The sequence below is a fragment of the Nomascus leucogenys genome, chromosome 17 (assembly GCF_006542625.1).
Source record: "Nomascus leucogenys isolate Asia chromosome 17, Asia_NLE_v1, whole genome shotgun sequence".
NCBI classification, from domain to species: Eukaryota; Metazoa; Chordata; class Mammalia; order Primates; family Hylobatidae; genus Nomascus; species Nomascus leucogenys.
Genome location: NC_044397.1, coordinates 9,687,590 through 9,708,556, shown reverse-complemented (window position 1 = coordinate 9,708,556; position 20,967 = coordinate 9,687,590). Strand labels below are relative to the sequence as shown.

General features: G+C 41.6%; 1 protein-coding gene across 2 annotated transcripts in view; it reads right to left on the bottom strand.

The window, feature by feature from the left end:
* Window positions 1-20,967, bottom strand: part of STK39 (serine/threonine kinase 39) — a 295,573-nt gene that overhangs the window by 229,446 nt on the left and 45,160 nt on the right. The window lies entirely within an intron of this gene.

Sequence of the window (20,967 nt, the reverse complement as noted above, 5' to 3'; positions counted from 1 at the left end):
CGATCAAACGGCACACTGTGAGGTTACTATCTGTAACTATTTTCCTAAAGATCAATTTTTTTAAACTCTTCTACTCGGGGTATTCAGAACATTACCATTTGATATCTTTTTTTTAAAGAGTTTCTTAAATCCTAAAATAATTATCTGGAGGAGAAAAAAAAACTGCATTTTCCAGACAATGTATGTCTGAGGACACAGGGGACAAGGGACATGAGCATCTACATACAACCTTGCATGAAAGCCATTTCCATCCTCAGTTCCTGGTATTTTCTAGCTTGAGTGCCTTTAAAATATCTCAAGCTCTTCTTCCACCTCAGCCCAAACCAAACCACTGTGGTCTGAGCTACTTCAGGGCTTTCATGAGAAGCTGAGATAATTGATCTGTTTGAACACTCTTTGGGCCTATTTTTTCAGAGCTTGCTCCACAATGAGAAAAACAAGAATCAACCCTAGTATTCTCATGTTGAAAGCACAACTTTCAAGCATGCCAAGAAAAATGATGCAAATGTGTAATTACAAAAGCTCTTGACAGTCATATAAATTTTCTATTTCTAAGGTTTCATGATCATTAGCTAATGCACTCAGACTCCTAAGAGACAGAGTCATGTCATTATCCGTATTTTATAAGAGCAAAATGTAGACATGTAATGATTTGCGGCAGAGCACAAAGAGCTCCTAATCGGCTTTATATTCCATAGGGGCAAAAAGGTTTTCAGGTTAAGGCATCTCAATTCTGCAAATAATACCAAAAATGCCATTCTCATCACATAAATCCTCCACCACTGCAAGATAGCCAACAAGAGAAACAGCCTGCACTCAGGATTGTGCAAAGGTGGTCAGAGGTGACAATCTTTCTCCCTAAAGTTTTTCTTCAGGTAATACTTCTCAAATGATTCATCAAATAGCATCATAAAAGGGAAAGCAGGGGAGTATTTGGCAACAAGAAAGATCAGTATTAGCTTTCCTAATTTATGTGATAGAAAGGCATGACATTTCTAGTGCGAGTCAAGGCTTTCCCACCCCAAGGAAGGGCCCAAATGGGTGTTTACAGGGCTGAAGCTCTGCCCTTTCTTCTGCCCTGTGGCCTCATCATCAGGTCTGGCCCCCGATCTGGCAACCCCAGCAGATCACCCTACTCCTCCAAACCCAGGTCTCCAACTTAAAGACTACCATTCCAGGGAAGCCCAATTTGTGTTCACTGGGAAAGAAAATCCACACACACATACTGACCACCCACCGCACAGTAGGCACTTGACTCCTTATGAGCCTGTACGTTTTTATTACTAGCCTCATTTTACATGTGAGAAAACTGGGACTCAGAAAATTTGCCCAAGGTCACATAGAGCTAATAAGTACCTGAGCCAGTATCAGCATCATGTCTGCCAGACTCCGAGATCTGTGCTTTTGTTCTACTTCCCACAAGCCAGAGCACATGCTTCCCTTCCTCACTTGTTTTGGCCTTGCTGGGAAAAACCTTTCTTCCATCCTATATGGTTCAACAGAAGATAAACAACCCAGAGGAAGGTCTGCATGACCTCACTTGCTAGAGCTGTTTGGGAAGAGAGTGCTATGGACAGGTTGCTTCAAAGGGCCTTCCTCTCCCTAATCTCACTGCTCATCCATCAGCTGCTACCCCATTGGCTGCTACTCCAGGTCCCACTAGGTTGGCTTCACTGGCCCTGCAGATCACAGCCCACTGGGTTCAATCCAGAATGGTCCAGATGGCAGAGCCAAACGCTACAAAAAGTCTGCTGATAGCAAAGTATATTTTCCAGTCTCCGGAACAAGACACTATCAACTGAAGGGAGCCGCAGAGAAAGTGCTATGCAGCTGGTTGGCACTGGGCCTGCTACCCAGCAGAGAAATCAACTAACATCTTTAGCTGCTGGTGGGAAACCATCCTCAGCTCTACCTGCAATAAGTCTCCCCCCAGCTCAACTTCTCCATCCTTAATCCACATTCCAGAACATTCTCAAATCAAGGAGTTTCAAAAAACAGGAAAGAATAAATTAATTCCCAGAAAGGACAAAACAAGCGTATGTAATACAGAGATACCTCTCACAGTCAGTTAAGTCCTTGACAGTAAAAGTCTCCTCACCTCCAAGGAACAAAAAATAAGAATTCTAAAAACAGGGAGGGGTAGGTGGTGTGAAAAATCTTTTATTAGAGCTTTACAACTAGAGAATTGTTACTGCTTTACAACCACAGCTGACTAAGGAACAACTGGCTACTTCTCATCTCTAGACAGAATAATTATGAAGCTTTGTGACCTGAGATCATTGTCACAACATGAATGGATTTAATCATTCATTAAACAATTTGGGAGATTCTACTCTAAATCCAAAGATTACCCTTCAACTATAGAAGAGACCAAGAACAAAGTTAAAGGTGGAAAGGCACCTTAAAGAGCATCAAGTCCAACCCCCTCACTTTATGAATGATTAAACAGGGTCTTGTGAAGGATAGGGATGTGTTTCCTGCAGCAACTGGAAAGCACAAGATTAGGACCCTAGGCATCCTTACTCCTTATCTACCATTCTGTGCACCAGGTTGGTGTTTTTTCAAATTGCCAGTGAGGATCCACTGGTCACGAAATCCACTTACTCAGTGGAGGCCAGCGTTGTTTAAGGGAAGCATCAGAATGTACTACGGGTAAAAACTGCTTTATGAAACTTTTGTTTCACTTACGCCCAAGCTTTAGTATGACACGTTTTACTGTGATGATCAAAAGTTTGAAGTCTGCTAGTACTAGATTAGGATTCCCAGGATTAGAGTAAATCCATGCTTTGAAAGGAAAGGAGGTGACCTAACTGCGTAATTCTAAAGGACATTTAGAAATAATACCAAGACTGTCTTGCTTTAAGGGTTTTTATGCACTTTGCTGATTAGTTTAAGAGGAAGCTAAAAAATGTGGGGCTTGTAAATATAGGAATTGGACAAGTGTTAGCAACATGAAATAAAATAGGAGCAATTACTATGCTGAACACCTTGTATTTATTTTGAACAATATATGATATTGACACATGACTCATTAACATTAGTAGCTATTTTCAATGAAGTATCATGCACCACTTTGGGAATAAGAGTTCTTAACATTTTATGAATTTCTCATTTTATTCCTGACTCTTATTTCAAGTGCAATAAATCATTCTATAGGATTATGGCCTGTATGCACATATGCACAAGTTAAGTGGGCGTGGCTTTAAATCTTTTCAGTTCACTCTTTTAAGTCACTGTATCTCAATTCACTTTTGCTAAGTAATTCCCGACTAAGAACAGCTACTTGGAAGTTTTAGATAGTGATTATGTCAATGGCAATCAGAGGTAAGAGATTCCTCACGTTCATTACCATGATGCAGATTTTTCCTTTAGTTGACACCTCTTCTCATTTTCCCCTCCATACTGCTGCTGGTATTAAGGTAAATAACCAGAACACTGCATGCCTGCATTTTATACTTTCAGTTATCCAAAGAAATACTTCATGGAAATATAATTCAGTATTATAACTTTGCATTTCACTAAGGTCTATATAAAATTAACATGAAAAACTGCAGTGTTTATTTTGCAAAAATCACTACTATTGTCAAATGCAGTTTCAACAGTATGTTCAAAGTCCCTATTCCTATGACTCGCACAATAACTTCCTCTTTGCATTTAGTGCTAGGGTAAAAATGTCTTCCTCCCAAGTAACTTAACAGATAATAAGAAATACGTCACATCACATTTTCCTTTTTTGTCCTGTCACAAAGCTCAAACCTAAATTTTCTGTTTAATAACAGCAACTCTCCTTAACCCAGGTTTTCCGTGATTTCTTCTCCTTGCCCTCTCTGTTACATGGCACCTATTCCTTTATGCTTAATTTAGTGGTACTTCCATCACATGACGCAATGTTCCTAGAGTCTACCAAAGCAAAACCTTCTTGAAACATCACTACCTGATCACCAAATGTGAAAGAATGTGCTTAACAGCTCCAAGAAAACTTTAGGCACAAAAAAAAGCAGCAAAAAGATATTTGCTTATATTAATTCATCAACAAACAGTAATTAAATCCGTGCCATGTAGCAGGCAGTTCACTAGATAATAAAGTGCCAAAGGTGACCATTCCTGTTTCAAGTGGAATAAATCCTTCTATAGGATCACTTCCTCTGCAGAGGTTAACAGGGATGACTGAAGCGCTGTTGTGGACTGAATGTCTGTGTTCCCCTAAAATGTCTATGTTGAAGCCCTAATCCCCAACGTGACTATATTTAGAGATACGGTTAACAGATAATTACCACCTTTATGGAGGTAATTAAAGGTTAAATGAGGTCATCAGGACACAGCCCTGGTCCAATAGGATTAGTATCCTTACAAGAAGAGACAACAGAGAGCTTACTTTCCCTCTCTGCCATATGAGGACACAGCGAGAAGGTGCCTGTTTACAAGCCCGCAAGAGAGCCCACCAGAAACTGAATTGGTCAGCACATTGATCTGGACTTCCTAGCCTCCAGAACCGTGAGAAATACATTTCTGTTGTTTAAGCCACTCAGTGTATGGTATTTTGTTACAACAGCCCAAGCAGACTAATACAAAAGCCTTGAAATGTCTGTTCAAAGTCATTCTTCCACTAACACCTATGGCAGAGAATGCCATACTAATTAGAAGTTCTTAGAAACTTCCTGATTAAGTCAACAGCAAATGGCAAGATTCAACTGAAAGGCCTCTGGTAGCTCATTGTAGTTCCCATCTTAGGTTAGTGGGGGCCTTGAAAAGAAAGTTAGACAGGGATTCTATCCAAACATGGTACTGAATCCCTCTGTGACTTTGGACTTAACTGCTATCTAGACTTCAGCTTCCTTAATGGGCATAATAAAATACACCTTTAAGGCTTCATAACATAATATGTTTCATGTCCCTGGAAAATATCGACTCAATAAATGTTAGGCTCTCTCTCTGGGACTCATTTCTCCATCTGTGACATAAAGGAAGTAAACTATATCTACTGTTTATATGGCACCCAAGGGAAAAGAGGGCAAAGTGGCTCAGGGTCAGAACTGAGTTTCATTTTGCTTAGCACCAGGAAGATTCGATTGGTTTAAAAGAGAGGCTAGGAGAGCTAAATTTGGAAACCAAAGAACTAAATGATTTCTAAAGTCTGATACAGCATGATGAGCATAAGAGTTTAAAATATAAGAGATAATCCAATTCAGGAACAGCTGTGAATTAATATTCCATAGTAAAGATTGTCACGTATAATGCACTTTGATATCTAACCTTAAAAAGTTATTTTAAGGCCAGGCATGGTGGCTCACGCCTGTAATCCCAGCACTTTGGGAGGCCAAGGCAGGTGGATCACAAGGTCAGGAATTTGAGACCAGCCTGACCAGCATGGTGAAACCCCGTCTCTACTAAAAAAACAAAAATTAGCTGGGCGTGGTGGTGCGTACCTGTAATCCCAGCTACTCAGGAAGCTGAGGCGGGAGAATCACCTGAACCCGGGAGGTGGAGGCTGCAGTGAGCCAAGATAGTGCCACTGCACTCCAGCCTGGGTGACAGAGTGAGACTCCACCTCAAAAAAAAAAAAAAAAAAGATTTTAAAATATCTATGTCAATCCAGATTACATGGGTTCATATCCTAGCCCTACCACATACTAACTGCTTATGCTTGGATGACTTGCCTAATTTCTTCATGCCTCAGTTTCCTCATTGGTAAGATGGCAATAATAGCTAGCATTGCTCCTTAGGGAAATCCCTCCAGGTCAACTGGTGTCCTGTCAATCTGTCATTTTAACACCACGTAATATTTCATAGTATTAATGTACCATAATTTATTCAGCCCTCTTTCTGTTGATGAGTATCCCCTTTATTTCTAGTTTTCATCCCCATATGAACAATGTAGCAATAAACATCTAGTACTTTTTAAAATAAAATTAGTCCATAAGAACTTTATGTTAAAGTTAAGATGTCAATTGTCCAGTCACCCCTTCCCATAAATGGCAAAATTTTTTTCAAAGCATCACATTAGCCTGTAACATTAGTTATGGTCCCTGGAAGGAAGTTCTAATCACCATATTATATTTAAATGAGAAGCACAAAGTCGGAACTTTAATAAGAGTTTGACCATCTCTTAGCACGTGCAAGGACTCCTTAAGTATGCTTAGCTGTCCTTTACCAGTGAACAGATCAAGAGTGGGCTCAGGCTTTCTTTTTAGAGGTGCTAGCTGGTGATGGATAGTAAACAAAACAAATGGCTTTGGTTCAGCTGATTTATTCTAATCCTTCCTTTCCCCAGCTTACTCTTTGAGCTCTATTTATATCATGTGTCCAACCTCAAAGCCCACAGGCCAGTCAGTCACATGAGAACCAGAAGCTGGCCAGAAGAGGACTTGGACGAATGGACACACATGTGAGCTCTACAGGAGTACAATTGCCACTCTGCTTCAGCCAACTGTCACCATCTGAGATCGTTGACCTGGCATAGCAAGACAGTCAGAATTTTGCAGAAAGGCTGAAAATCCAGAATTCTGTGTGACATCTCCTAATATAATAAGGTTGACGATTAATTTTTTAAATATAAAAGCATTGTGAGTCTAACAAAAGTTCACCACAGGCTGTTATTTTGCCTGAGTGTGTTACTGCTATTCGCCTTCAAAGGTACACCCTTTCTTACCTGATGGTCCCAATTTTAAATTATTAGATTGCACGTGTGAAATTGCCATTTCTCTAGATCAAAAATGGTCATGTCATATGGTTCAACATAGTATGAGCATGTACTCGGCACATTGACCCAAACTGATCTACTACATGTCACCATCCTCCTCGTCTTACTATTTCACACAGAAAGAAAACCTTATCACAGTGACGCTTCTGTCATCTGGCGCATTCTATGTGGCAGGAACATGTGCACAGTGCAATCTCAAGTCAAAGACAAAGAACAGTAACGGTGAGACACACACAACTTGCCCTACGCATTAATTTATAAAACAGACACTCCTGCTGGCCTGTCTGGATAACAGTGCACAAACCGCTCGCCTCCACTGAGCCCAGCACAGCCAGACCATGTTTCTCAAGGCAGCTACAAACTGGTGACGCTCCTAAGTGACCTGGTTTGTGTCACCACCATGCTGACTGAGTTTTGTCCTTCTGCCTCCGTCAAAAGAACAAGTTAGTAGAGCCTCCTTCCAGGGTTGCTGGAAAAGATTTAGAGCTTACCAAAAAAATAAAATAAAATAAAATATAAAAAGCAAAGAGTAGGATGAGGTGGATTAATGGCCACTCAGTGAAATGTACTTACGTTTCACCACTGACCTGGATAAACTACCTTACCTGAGAAAGCCTGTTAAAACATTTAGAGGTCACAGACCTCACTGAAAAAAAGCAGCCCTTGTATATAACTCATCAAGAACCATCTGATAATACCAAAGAAAAATAAAAAGTAGTCCTCAGTTCTGATTTTAAAAGAGATAGAGGAATCAAACCAGAACAAACGTAAATAAACTCACCTTGGACCACAAGCTACATCTCAAGCAACAACTAAAAAAAAAAACAAAAAACCCTAGAGTGAGTACACTTACTGAACATGCAGAAAGTATGTGGATTGGGATACCTAATATAAAGAAATTCAATAATTTACTAATTGTAATAACTTTCAATGATAATGAAAATTATCATTAGGGAGTCTAGGTAAATTTAAGCCAGCCACCAGATGAGTCGCAAGTGTGAGATAAGCAGCTAAAAAAGAACAGACTCTAATTTCCATCAATTCAACGTGATTAATATTGGAATTTATTTCTAGGTATTTTTGTTTTCTTAATGAAACACAATAGATTTTTTAAAAATCACTCTGGGAATATGATTGCTTGCTGGTTTAAAAACAAAAACAAAAACATTAGTCTCAAGAGTAACACTTACTCAGAGGTTCAGCCCCTCAAAGCTAAAACTCTATTGTAGGATTTTAGTCCTAATATTGATACTGACGAACATGCAACCTGGAGTAAAACACATAACCTTTCTGCCAGTGAAGCTGTTTACCTTTTAAGAAAAAGATTACTTCATTTTGATGGGGAGTATAGGGAGAAGAGAGGACAACCTAGCCCGCCCGAGCTATGAATGAATTACTTGAGATGTTGCCTTCTTGAACAACCCCAAGGACAATCAGTCACTTCCTCACGGTTCCCAGGCAGGGACTCTCTACGTACCTCATCCTAGAACTTCCATGCTGTGGAGCCGTCTCCTCCTGCCTTATTATTCCTAGAATCAGCCCTTCCACCTAGACCACTGCCTGGAACACAGGAGGCCTCCACAAGTGTTGGCTAAGTGAATGGAATGCACATCAGCCCATCACTGGGGAAGATACCGGCAGACAAGGGAGGTGAAGTGTGCTCCAAGTCAGGTCTACACAGAGGAGAGTAGGCACTAGTGGGCTATATAACCTAAAGCAAGGGGAAGAGCACTTTTACTCAATGTGTCATCTCTAAGTAGGTCGCTGTGGGGGATGTGGCAGTTAACTTCAAGGCATAAGCCTAGGGAGGCTCTCTGCCTTCAGGCATTTCTGATTTGCAGAACATCCAGTTCAATTCTAAAGTCAGGTCTCATAGGAGAGCTCATTCTGAAGAGCAATGTTCCATCCGAATTTCAATTTTTAAAAACTGAATCCACTGGCCCCTGCTCAGCATGTAGGAGCCACACAAAACGTGGCAGGCTAATATAAACTAGGGCCTTCAATAATTCTATGTGAGCATAGAGAGATGATATAAAACACTGAACAACAACATGAAGGACAGACAAGAGCCCACAACAGCCCTCGAAATCCATGTCAGGGAACACTGCATCGGGCACTAGACTGTAGGCTGGACACACTCCTACAGAGAAAATCTGACTTTTATAGTCAGTAAAAGGTCACTTTGAAGTCCTTGCCCCCTGCAAACTCAAAGTCCAACGATCTGGCAATATTGAAAAACTTCCTGTTCTGCTTGGAAGGGATAATCCAGCTCCTCCCAGCAAAACCCACTTGTTTTACTGATTAAATCAACCAAATGGAAGCCAACATTCCACAAAGAAATGTCTATTGCTATTCACGCAGATAAACGGATACACCCACTGGCAAGGCCAAAAGGCACAAGTGTCCTGGTTTGAATATGTATGGTGTGGTGATGGCTTCTGATTCCTTACTGCTTCAACCTCAAGCCACCTGTAAATGGGAAGGGCTCTAAATGCAAAAAGAAGAGCCAGTCCCTACTTCCAGGTCAGTCCCATTCCATCCCTTCTTTGCAGCTATAGGCACGTTGGCTTTGCATAAATAAGAAAAAGGAATCCCTCTGACTGGACACAACGGAGTGCAGGGCCTGACCTGTGGACAATACCCAGTTAGGGGGAAAAGCTCTTTTCTCCCAGCTAATTGCATCAGAGCTTGTGGGCTAAACAAGGGTTGGATTTTCAGCCTCCAGGGGCAACATATAACCTTAGTGGTCTTCAATCAAAGGTTATTAGCATATCCACAGCCCATGCCCTATTAAAAAAAAATTAAAATTGGTGTCTAAGCCCCAGTACAACAACTCCAGAGTCAAGAAATAACCCCATGGGAAGGCCCTGGATTTGGGTAGATTTTTTCAAAGCCTCAGGAAGAGGGTAACTACATCAGCCACACCTAAGATGTCTGTTTAAAAAGCAGATTCTTAACCCTACATCCAACCTATTGAATCACAATTATTGCAACTGGAGGCCTGAGATCTGCATTTTTAATTAGCTTCTCCAGCAATTCACCCATATCCTTAGATTTGAGAACCATGGTTCCCTCCTGCATATCAGCTTCTCTCGCCACACCTCTGCCAGGATTCTAGGGCTTGGGGAAATTAATCAGTCAGGGGCTATCAGGAAAATGGAAGCAATACTATGTAATGCGACAGATATTATTTAATACGAAGATCTTATTCAACAGGTGCTAGAGAATGGAAAAGACTGAGTAACACAGAGTTACTCAGGAAGCTGTAGGAAGCAGCTACCACTCCTGGAGTAGGACTGCAGGAATCAAAGGGAGGAGGTGGGGGTTATTAGACTCTACACATTTAGGAGGAAACCTGCAGGGCTGGGACCCTGACCTGAAGAGAAGGCCTTTCTGAAGGTCCACATGGGACTGGGATGGCATCTCAGGGGGTGGCAGGGGGCTGGCTCCAGGAGGTAGAAGGAAACTGGAAATGGAAACCAACTACTGCTGGCAGAGGGAAAGACCCTTTCCAAAGCTAAGCTGACAAGAACAGTAACAGGATGAAGCATGTCCCTTCTCCCTCCTACAGTCTTCCAGAATTCCCCTGGTACCCCCATTAGCACAGCTTAACAGGGAAACAGCAGGCAAAGAAGGAACATGGAAGGAGGTCTGCTGACTACCAACCCAACACCACAAGCAGATTCTAGCAAGGTCTATCTGGAGCTTAGAGGAAATCACTTAATAAGGAGCCAAGGGAGTGTGACCTCCACCAGCTCCAAAAAGAGGCTGGGGCTTTTCCAAGCTCCATTAACAATGGCCAGGCTTTTAAAAAAAACTCTCATTTCACTCTATTCTCCAACACAATTCCTAAAATGACCCTTTTTAATATCTAGCACTTTTCAAATGTTCACTCTGTACCTGCAAACCCCGCCCAATTCCACCCCGATCTACTTCCTCTGGATCGAGTGCTGGTTATGACGGAGGGTCTGGGGTCACACAGCCCCCAGCTATGTGACCTCGGGCAAGCTGCCTGTGTGCTTTGTGCTGCACATTGCTCAACTACAAAAAGCAAATGACAATAGCATCTACCTCACAGGAGGGCTGTAAATATTAAATGAGACTATACATGTAAACGTAATAATATAAATGTACATGTCTGGCATTGAAGTGTTTAATAATGTTGACTGTTGGGGTTAATAGTATTCACACGATTATCCCAGATACCTGGATAGAAACTAGAACCAGGTCCACTACAACCTTTTAAGAAAATGCCTACTTATCCTCACCTCCCTATGATCAGCTCTGCTCCCACTCAGCCCCAGCTCTGCCAGCTTCCTATTAACTCCCCCTCTTCAAACCCCATTCCTGAGGGCCAGCACTGACAACTTTTATATGGTAATGATTGGGCACAGAGAAAATTACGCCAGGAAAGTGATTCATTGTTCAAGATACAGTTAGCCCCACTTCTCAGGTAAACAGCCCTGGCTACCACATCCATGACGCAAGTAACTAAAACATTTCTCCTACTCACGGACACAGGAAAAGAAAGTCCATTCACTTTAATGCCACCTCTCCATCTGATCTGATTGCACTTATAATCCAACTCCTGCTTTTCCTGTCTCCTCTGACAACCTGAGGTCCTCCCCTACGTTACAACCGCAAAACAGGAAGTCAGGTCACCCTCTGCATGGTAGAAGTCTTCCTTCCCCCTCTCTTGACACACTCTCACCCAGAAGCAGGGGCATGATGCCATAGTCTGAAATGATGGCAGAAAATAAGAGCCACAAGGGAAGAGCATATGAACTGCAGGAACGCAAATGTCCAGTGCAGTGCAAAGCAGTGTCTTGGCAACCCCAGGAGGCCCTGAGAACATCGTTGAGTGAGAAGGAAAATTAAGACACACCCTCATGAAGGGCACGGAACACCTGCTAAGCCCCAGTGGAAGCAGCAGCATGCTGCAGTCTCTGCCTCCAGCAGCCCCAGCCCAGAGTTCCTCCTAAGCGAGGCCACCTGCAGATCCCCCAATACCATGAGTTGGAGCCTGGCAGGACATCAGGAGAATGTTCCCTCCTTTAGTCTTGCGGCTGGGGGCTGAAGTGTTAGGACTGTGTCGTATTGAAAGATGTGGAGACAACATAAGGGGTCACCTGGGTGTGCTGTGAAAACGTCGCTGCTTATTTAGTTAGTACAGGATGGGGGTGAGTTCTACATTTCTCAAGCTCCTAGGTGATGTGATGCTGCTGGTCCATGGGCCACATTTTCAGTTGCTACCACGGAGGTGGCATAGCTTCCCTAAATTATCCCCAAAGGGGCCAGGTACCCACCTCCTAATAAGGGAATAGAGTTTAGGCCCCTATGGAAGGAACTGGAAAGGAGGCCTGAAGCATGGAAAAGCAGATGCCTTGGCGTCAGGGACAAGAGGTGCCAGCCTGGGAAGGGTCTCGCCTGCCTGTAAGCATCCAGAAGGAGCAGATCCACTCCAAAGAATAATAATCAAGAAATTTACGTGTATTGGGCTATTCAAAAACGAAGATTTGGCCTAGCATGGTGGCTCATGCCTGTAATCCCAGCACTTTGGGAGGCCGAAGTAGGCAGATCACTTGAGGTCAGGAGTTCAAGACCAGCCTGGCCAATATAGCGAAATGCCTTCTCTATTTAAAAAATAAAAATAAAAATTAGCTGGGCTTGGTGGTGCAGGCCTGTAGTCTCAGCTACTTGGAAGGCAGAGGTGGGAGGATAGCTTGAACTTGGGTGGCAGAGGTTGCAGTGAGCCAAGATCACGCCACTGCATTCCAGCCTGGGCAACACAGCGAGACTCTGTCTCAAAATAAATTAATTAATTAAAGTAAAATAAAAACAAAAATGAAGATTCAACATTCCCTCTATCTCATAACATGTAAGTTTACTATTTGATTTTTTGGGTGCGTTTTTCAGAAATTCACTACAAATGAAAGATGAAGACAACTCCTGTCTTAGTCTTAGTAGAAATTAGTAGAAAAGGCATAATTAAATTTCAGAATTATTTCCAGCACCTATGGTTGAAATTAAGTTGGACTTTATTTATCTGGAAATTTATTTTATTAATCCAGAAAACATGATACCTCAAACATTATGGGTAAAGATATAAACAAAGCTGAACAGCCAGCTGATTGCATCTGCTTTTATTCAACTAATGTTGAGCCTCCAGTCACACTCACATTAAATAAACTTTATAACACTATGTCTAAATTCAACCTATACAAGTTACTGGGTATGATATTATAAGAAAGAAAACCATTACAAGTATTGATTTTTTTTTTAAATTGAAACTACTTTCTTACAGCCTGAGGCCCAGGTCCCCAGATGTATGACACATCTCTAACTAGAAGCAGACTGAGAGCTGCTTAGGATAGCATGAGTTTCAATATGACTTACAGTCACACATTCACATTTTTTTTTAACAGCTAGGCTGATTAGATTGATAAGTACTTGTTAAATTGACATTTTCACAGATGAACTTTATTTCCTCTCTCATTTACTCAAATGATAGGAAGTATTCAGTTTTACATCCTCGTTGTCATGTTTTTGTAACTAACGTTTCTACCTTGAACTCTAAGCTCTCAGAAGACATAACCTGGGCAACATAATGAGACCCCATCCCTACAAAAATTTTTTTTTTAAATTAGCCAGGCATGGTGGCACATACCTGTAGTCCTAGCTACTTGGGAGGCTGTGGTGGGAAGATCGCTTGAACAGAGGAAGTTGAGGTTGCAGTGAGCCATGATGGCACCACTGCACTCCAGCCTGGACAACAGAGCAAGATCATGTCTCAAAACAAAACCACCAAAAGACAGCTACCTACCATTGATTTGCCTCATTTGCTGCCAAGATAACTCTCCTGCATATAATTTAATAAAGTCTGGTGGGTGGCCATGCTTTTCAGTCTGAACTCTAAGCTGTAGCCTACTAGCTACAGTACGCAAACGAAAATCCTGTAAAAGCCCAAAATTCAGATTCAATCTCTGTAAAAGCCCAAGATTCAGATTCAATCTCCTGATGTGTCAATTAGCTGCACTTTGTTACATGCGAAAGATAATACTTAAGTCCACCCAGTTAGAGTAACAAGAACAAAATGAATGGATGAGTGTAAGAATTCCACCACTACTGGCTGCATGAGGTGGCTCACGCCTGTAATCTCAGCACTTTGGGAGGCCTAGGTGGGTAGATCATCTGAGGTCAAGAGTTCAAGACCAGCCTGGCCAACATGGCAAAACCCTGTCTCTACTAAAAATCCAAAAATTAGCTGGGCGTGGTGGCGGGCACCTGTAATCCCAGCTACTCAGGAGGCTGAGGCAGGAGAATTGCTTGAACCTGGGAGGTGGAGATTGCAGTGGGCCAAGATCGTGCCATTGCACTCCAGCCTGGGCTACAAGAGCGAAACTCCATTGCAAAAGCAAAAGAAAATAATTCTACCACTATAAATGGGAATGGAGTGGGAAGAAGTTATCAAACACATATGATCTACTGATTACGTGTAATAATTATAATAATGCCTTCCTCACACTAAGAATAATAGCATCTTGGCGTTGCAAAGAACCTCGATTTATGGTTTATATGATCACCTCAATTTACATCTTATACAATAATGAAGAATATGTACTTGTTCATTCATTGAACATATTTCACTGAGCTTCTAGTATGTGCCATGTGCTATTTAGGGTGGTAGAAAGGAAGCTCAGAGCAAAAAGTATCTGCCTTCCTAGAGTTTACATTTTATGTGAGAGGGGATGTGGATTTAAAAGTATCATAAATGGCTGGGTGTGGCTCACGCCTGTAATCCCAACACTTTGGGAGACCAAGGCAGGTGGATCACCTGAGGTCAGGTGACCAGGCTGGCCAATATGGTGAAATGCCATCTCTACTAAAAATACAAAAAATTAGCGGGGCGGGTGCCTGTAATCCCAGCTACTCAGGAGGCTGAGGCAGGAGAATTGCTTGAACCTGGGAGGCAGAGGTTGCAGTGAGCTGTGATCATGCCACTGTACTCCAGAGCAGACTGTCTCAAAAAAAAAAAAAAAAAAAAAAGGAAAATATAAATAATTTCAGATTGTAATAAGTGCTATGACAAAAATAAAATTGGTGGGGACAATACTTGAGCTATGGTGGTCAGAGAAGCCTCTCTCAGGTGGTGACATGTGGGCTGACAAGAAGGGGCTGGCCATGCAAAGATCTGAGCATTCTAAGATGAAGGGCAGCATGGGCAAAAGGCCTCAGATAGGAATGATTTTGGAGAGCTCAAGGGACAAAGACAGAGGCGGTGTGGCTGGTGCTTGTCAGCTAAGAGGCAGGTGGAAAGAGGTGGTAGGACAGGTTGGCAGGAGACCAAATACAGGGAGAGAGTCCTGTAGACCAAGGTGAGTACTTTAAAGGATTTTGAAAAAAAGAATTACAGAATCTGGCTTACATTGTACGAAGGTCACTCTGGCTGCTATGTGTAGATAAGATTGTATGCAGGGCAAAAGTAGGTACAGCCTGGTTGTTTAGGGTGTTGCTGTAGATGTGTGGGCATGAATCAACGATGGCAAGTAGAGAAGAAGAAAAGTAAAGTGGTTGGATTTGTGAATATATTTGGACGTAGAGCCACAGGACTTGCTGATAGATTGGAAGTTAAATGCAGAGGAGACATTTAGGTACTAAAACTAAATATGTAATCACCTCTACTATAATCATCACTTCATTTTATAATGAAAGGCCTTGATTCTCTCTTCATCTATCCCAAAACCCTGCCAATGCTGGCCCATCCACCGGAATATGTTCTGCGTGCTCCAGATGTCAATTTGAAAGCCTCGGGCTGCCACATATTGCTCAATGAACCTCCAACATCAGGAACAAGGAAGGGTGAGGATGCAGGGAAAGCAACAGTAAAAACCAAGAAGAGGATGTACTACCCCGTGTTCAAGAGGTATTTTAGGGGGAAAGAACTGTCCAATCACATCTTACAAATGGGTATTCATGTGTACTGCCCTCCTATAAACAAATGTTACGTATAACCAAAAAATATGTATGTAAATATCCAGTATTTGTAGGTATTGTTTCCACCCAACTCTTTCTCTTGTAAAGGCTTAAAAGAAATAATTAACTTGTTCCTCAAAATTAAACCATACTGGCCAGATGCAATGGCTCACGCCTGTAATCCCAGAACTTTTGGAGGCCGAGGTGGCTGGATCACCTGAGATCAGGAGTTCAAGACCACCCCAGCCAACATGGTGAAACCCCATCTCTACTAAAAATACAAAAAAATTAGCCAGGCATGGTGGTGGGTGCCTGTAATCCCATCTACTTGGGAGGCTGAGGCAGGAGAATCACTTGAACCCGGGAGGTAGAGGTTGCAGTGAGCCGAGACTGCGCCATTGCACTCTAGCCTGGGCAAAAAGAACGAAACTCAGTCTCAAAAAAAAAAAAAAAGTAAAAATAAAACCATACTAAACAACAATGACAAAGAGTGTACTAGAAATCCCATTGCCCAAACACAACTATTTTCATGATGCATATTCCATTGCAATCTTTACTCACACACACACGCACATGATGTACTCACATTTATAGCCACAATAATTATGACTTTCAATTCTGCTATTGTCACTGAGAATTAGATCCCACTTTTCATGTTTCTAAAACCTATTAATAATTATATTAATTGTGGCACAACATCCCAACATGTTATTGAACCATAAACTATTGCCTTTAGCCCTAAGACTGAGCACTTGAATTCTCTATCTCAGTGTTGTGTAATAATTTCAAAGGGATAACCCATGTTTGGTGCAAATTAAAGCTAAAACAATGTCAAGTTTGTAAGCTTCAAGTGTCTTGAAAAGTTGCTGTATTTAGCAACTCATTACATTGCTTATAAAATCATTCACCTGTCAATGACTTCCCAACCCAAGTAAGTAAAAAAGAAATACATAGATTTCATTTAGGAATTATTTACCGATGATACTAGAATGACTCACAAAGCACAGTAGGAAATCATCTGAATCTGATCTAAACCAGAGTGTGTGCATTTGTCCTCACTGGCGAATCAAATATGGACTTAGCACATCGCACTCACTGGCACTGTAACTTCACCGAAGTCTCAGCGTTCACTAGATGGCTAAGTGCTATTGGCAAGAGTCCACAGATGAAACGCTTCAAGAGACAACTCTCTGAATGTTTTAAGGATAGTTTCACATTAAAACAGTTTACTATATTTAAACATGTTTCAGTAAATTTAGAACTGTATATATAACACATAGATAAATGTTACAGGGAGAGAGATTACTATACTGTATTCTAAAGGTGTCTTTTATTTAAGGCTTGCTAACTCCTCAATGCACATCTAAAGAAGTTTCACATGCTTATGCAATTGCAAGTTTCCCTGATGTCTCCAGATTCTTTGCTATGGCATCATATTTTGGGCAATGCTAAAAGTAGCAGGGGGCGGGAGAAACTTCAGGGCCTTCAGGCTTCAGGCAATGTTTAAAATAAAAATCCTATATTCCTTATACCCTGATACTTAGGGGGTTACATCATTCAGTGGACATGAGTTAAAACCACTGAGGTTTGCTCTCAGCTTCAAAAAAAAGCCAGCAGCAGCCTCTCTATGAAAACTCTCAAACAGCCCTGGAGCAGCATGTCACCTCTTCTCTGTTTTTATTTGCAAACCTTAACTTGTGAGCCCCAACCTTTTAGGAGAACATCTGAAGAAGAAAAAGAAGTGGCTACTACAGATCAGACACCATCACAGGAGAAACTGGACTCCAACTGGGAAAATTGTTCCATTTTGCAAAATTGTATTGTATTTCAAAGCCACAAATGAAGAAGTGCCACTTCAAGGAATTCCATGATAATTTACTTTGTAAAAGGAAATGGTAATCCTGTATTTTAACTTTTTTTTTTTTTCTTAGACTGAGTCTCGCTCTGTTGCCCAGGCTGGAGTGCAGTGGCACGATCTCGGCTCACTGCAACCTCTGCCTCCCAGGTTCAAGCAATTCTGCTGAGTAGCTGGGATTACAGGTACACGCCACCACACCCAGCTAATTTTTGTGTTTTTAGTAGAGATGGGGTTTCACCATGTTGGTCAGGCTGGTCTCAAACTCCTGACCTTGTGATCCGCCCGCCTCGGCCTCCCAAAGTGCTGGGATTACAGGCGTGAGCCACTGTGCCTGGCCATATTTTAGCATTTATATTAATGCAGATTTTCACATCTTTTGGCAAGGCTTACACTGAAAAAAGAGCCCAAAAGGACATCCAAATTCTTTGGACAACAGGTCTTCAGCCATATCAAATATTGCTTGAAATAATTAAGCTGTCAGCAAAGCCTTGGAAATATTTGGGCTATAAGAGTATCTGGAACTCATATTTGATTTCAAGATAGTATCTGACCTGAATCACAATCTCTCACATTCTCCAGCAACAACCAGAATGACCAAATAAGGCCAACAAAATAATGTTCCATTTTCCATTCACCTTCATCTCTCTCTTGAACATTAAAGTAACATTTTCATGAACTTTTAAAATCTATGCATCAAAAACTATACATCAAAACACATGAGAAGTGGGAAAGGCTATGAGTGATTAGACAAAAACATCCATGGAAATATTAAATGCCATGAAATTAGCCTTAGGGATCAGCACACGTTAAACTTACAAGACACATACATGCCAAAATACTATCTTACTTCACTCTCAACCCTAAAAGAAGCATATTCCAAGGAAACCGCCAGTTAAAATTGAAACTTAAGCCGGGTATGGTGACTCACAACTGTAATCCCGGCACTTTGGGAGGCTGAGGCAGGTGGATTGCTTGAAACCAGGAGTTCAAGACCAGCCTGCCCAGCATGGTGAAACCCCATCTCTACTAAAAATACAAAAAAAAAAAAAAAATTGGCCAGGTGTGGTGGCATGCGCCTGTAACCCCAGCTATTTGGGAGGCTGAGGCACCAGAATCATTTGAACCCAGGAGGCAGAGGTTGCAGTGAGCCAAGATCATACCACTGTACTCCAGCCTGGAAAACAGAGCAAGACTCTGTCTCAAAACATAAAAATAAAATAAAATAAAATTGGAACTTAAAAATCTATTCTGTTAAACACGTTCTCATTTTTCACTACCATTTAACCATTATGTGTTTACCTTTTATTTTTGTTTCAGTTTATAAAGAATTATATGGCCTTTAGTTTTATTTTTATGAAATCCACAGAAATGTCCACCTGCCAATGGGCTCAGGGGCCCATCATCATCAGACAGAACACTCTCCTATTATTAACTCAGGTACATTAAGACTTATTTGACAGACATCTTAAATGCAGGGGTGGAAAAATTAGCAACCCAGAACAACCTAGCTCTTGGGTTCACATTTTTCATCTAAGGTTTACATTCACAGCTTAGAACTCTCTAAATTCAACCGACAGGACTTTAAAGGGAGTTCCCATGGCAGAAAATTGCCAACAAGGAGTTCAAACTTTAAAGGCACATCTCATATAGTTTACATTTTCCAACTACACTCCCCAGTGGACTTTTAATTTCTACCTCACACTTTCATTTATTAAATATATGATTAGAAATTCCTCCGAGATTTTCTTTTTAAATATTTTGGATTCGCAGCCCACGCTGCAGAGGCCAAACTATAGCTGGCAGTGAGACACTGTGTCTGGCAGAAAGGTGTGGGTAGAGCATGTCCCACAGAAAGAGACCTCTGAGAACACACGCAGACCCAGCATTCCAGCACAGAGAAGCACTGATGCATATTTATGGGCAGGCCTGGGCCATTTATTTTGTCCCTATGTCAGGAAATTACAAACATTCGTTTCAGAAGCTAGCAAGCTCTGGCCATCATGGGTCCACTCGGTGAGCTGGCCTCACATCCCTCAAACCACAGCTGCAAAAAGAAACTCCTTAAAATCACAAAGCAGTCAATATTATAGATTGCCGGGCATAATTCAATGAAAGAAGAGATAAACTAGACACAAATAATTTACGAGTAGAAGGAATGCGGTCATTTTTCATCCCATTCCTAAAGGAATTCAGTTTAGAGCTAGGAGGGATCCTGTCCATGTTTCACTTCTGGTTCCCAAACCCTTCCAAGACCCACTGAGAATCAAAATCACCCCCCTTCTAATTTGCCCTTCCTCACCCCAAGTCACAATTCCCTCAGCCAATGAACAAGGAGATTTCTCTACCCTGAGTTCCTAAGCTGGTTCCCAAAAGACTTCTTAGGACACTGAGTCAAAATAATGTTCAAGGAGACAATCCAATAAAAAGATATCTCTAGTTGTCATTAAAAGCAAGAACAAAGAACAGCTTTGTCCTGCTTGAAAGAGCTCTGAAAGATTATTCTCTGTCAGTGAGCCCAGAGAAACAGAAAACAACTAGCCAGAGCTGGGGCTTCCTGAGAAGTCTGGGCCCCCCGCCCCCGCTACATGCTCACCTGGTTGCCATAAGGCCAGAATTTCTCCAAGTGTTATCTGTGGACCGCCTGCATCAGAACCAACTGGGTTACTGTGACAAAGACAAATTCCCAGACTCAGCCAAACTTCCTAAACAGAATGTCTAGGGATGCAACCTGAGGACATACATGTATAACAAGCTCCCAGGAACTCTCCTGCACAGTAACATTTGAAAAACCATCATCAAATTCAAACTATACTTTTATATTTCCCAGAGTTCTATTTTCTCCAACAGAAATCATGGCTACAGTACAGTAAAACACAAAGTCTCTTCTTACACGTGCTACTTATCGTTAGTACAGACACATTCACTTTATATTCCTGACAACCCTATGAAGTATTTTAACCCCATTTTATGTCTGAGAAAACTAGGGCCCAAGGTCACACTTTTCTTAAGTGGCAGAAGAAAGATTTCTTTCCAGGTCTCTCTGACATGAAAAAGTTTTACTTCCACATGACTCCCTCTAACAAGCAGGAGACATAACTGCTTCTTGCTTTCCTAGTGGTCATTTACAGATGGTTGATCATGATGCTCTGTCCAACCCCAGCCCAAAGATAACCACTTCCATCATTTGCAGCAGCAACCAAACTGCTAGAATGCTGTGCCTGGATTGGGTCACTATAACTTCAGAAACATAATATGTGAAGAATCTGGGAAACATCTAGAGAGATTTAAAAAAAAAAAAAAAAAAAAGAGTAAAGAGGCTGTAAAACAATAAATTTTAAAAGTGAACTGAGACGAAGCTGGGAGAGTATGATCATATGCATAGAATGGTGAGTGTGCATTTCCATTTCCCCTTAAGAGCAACAAACGGAAGCATGCA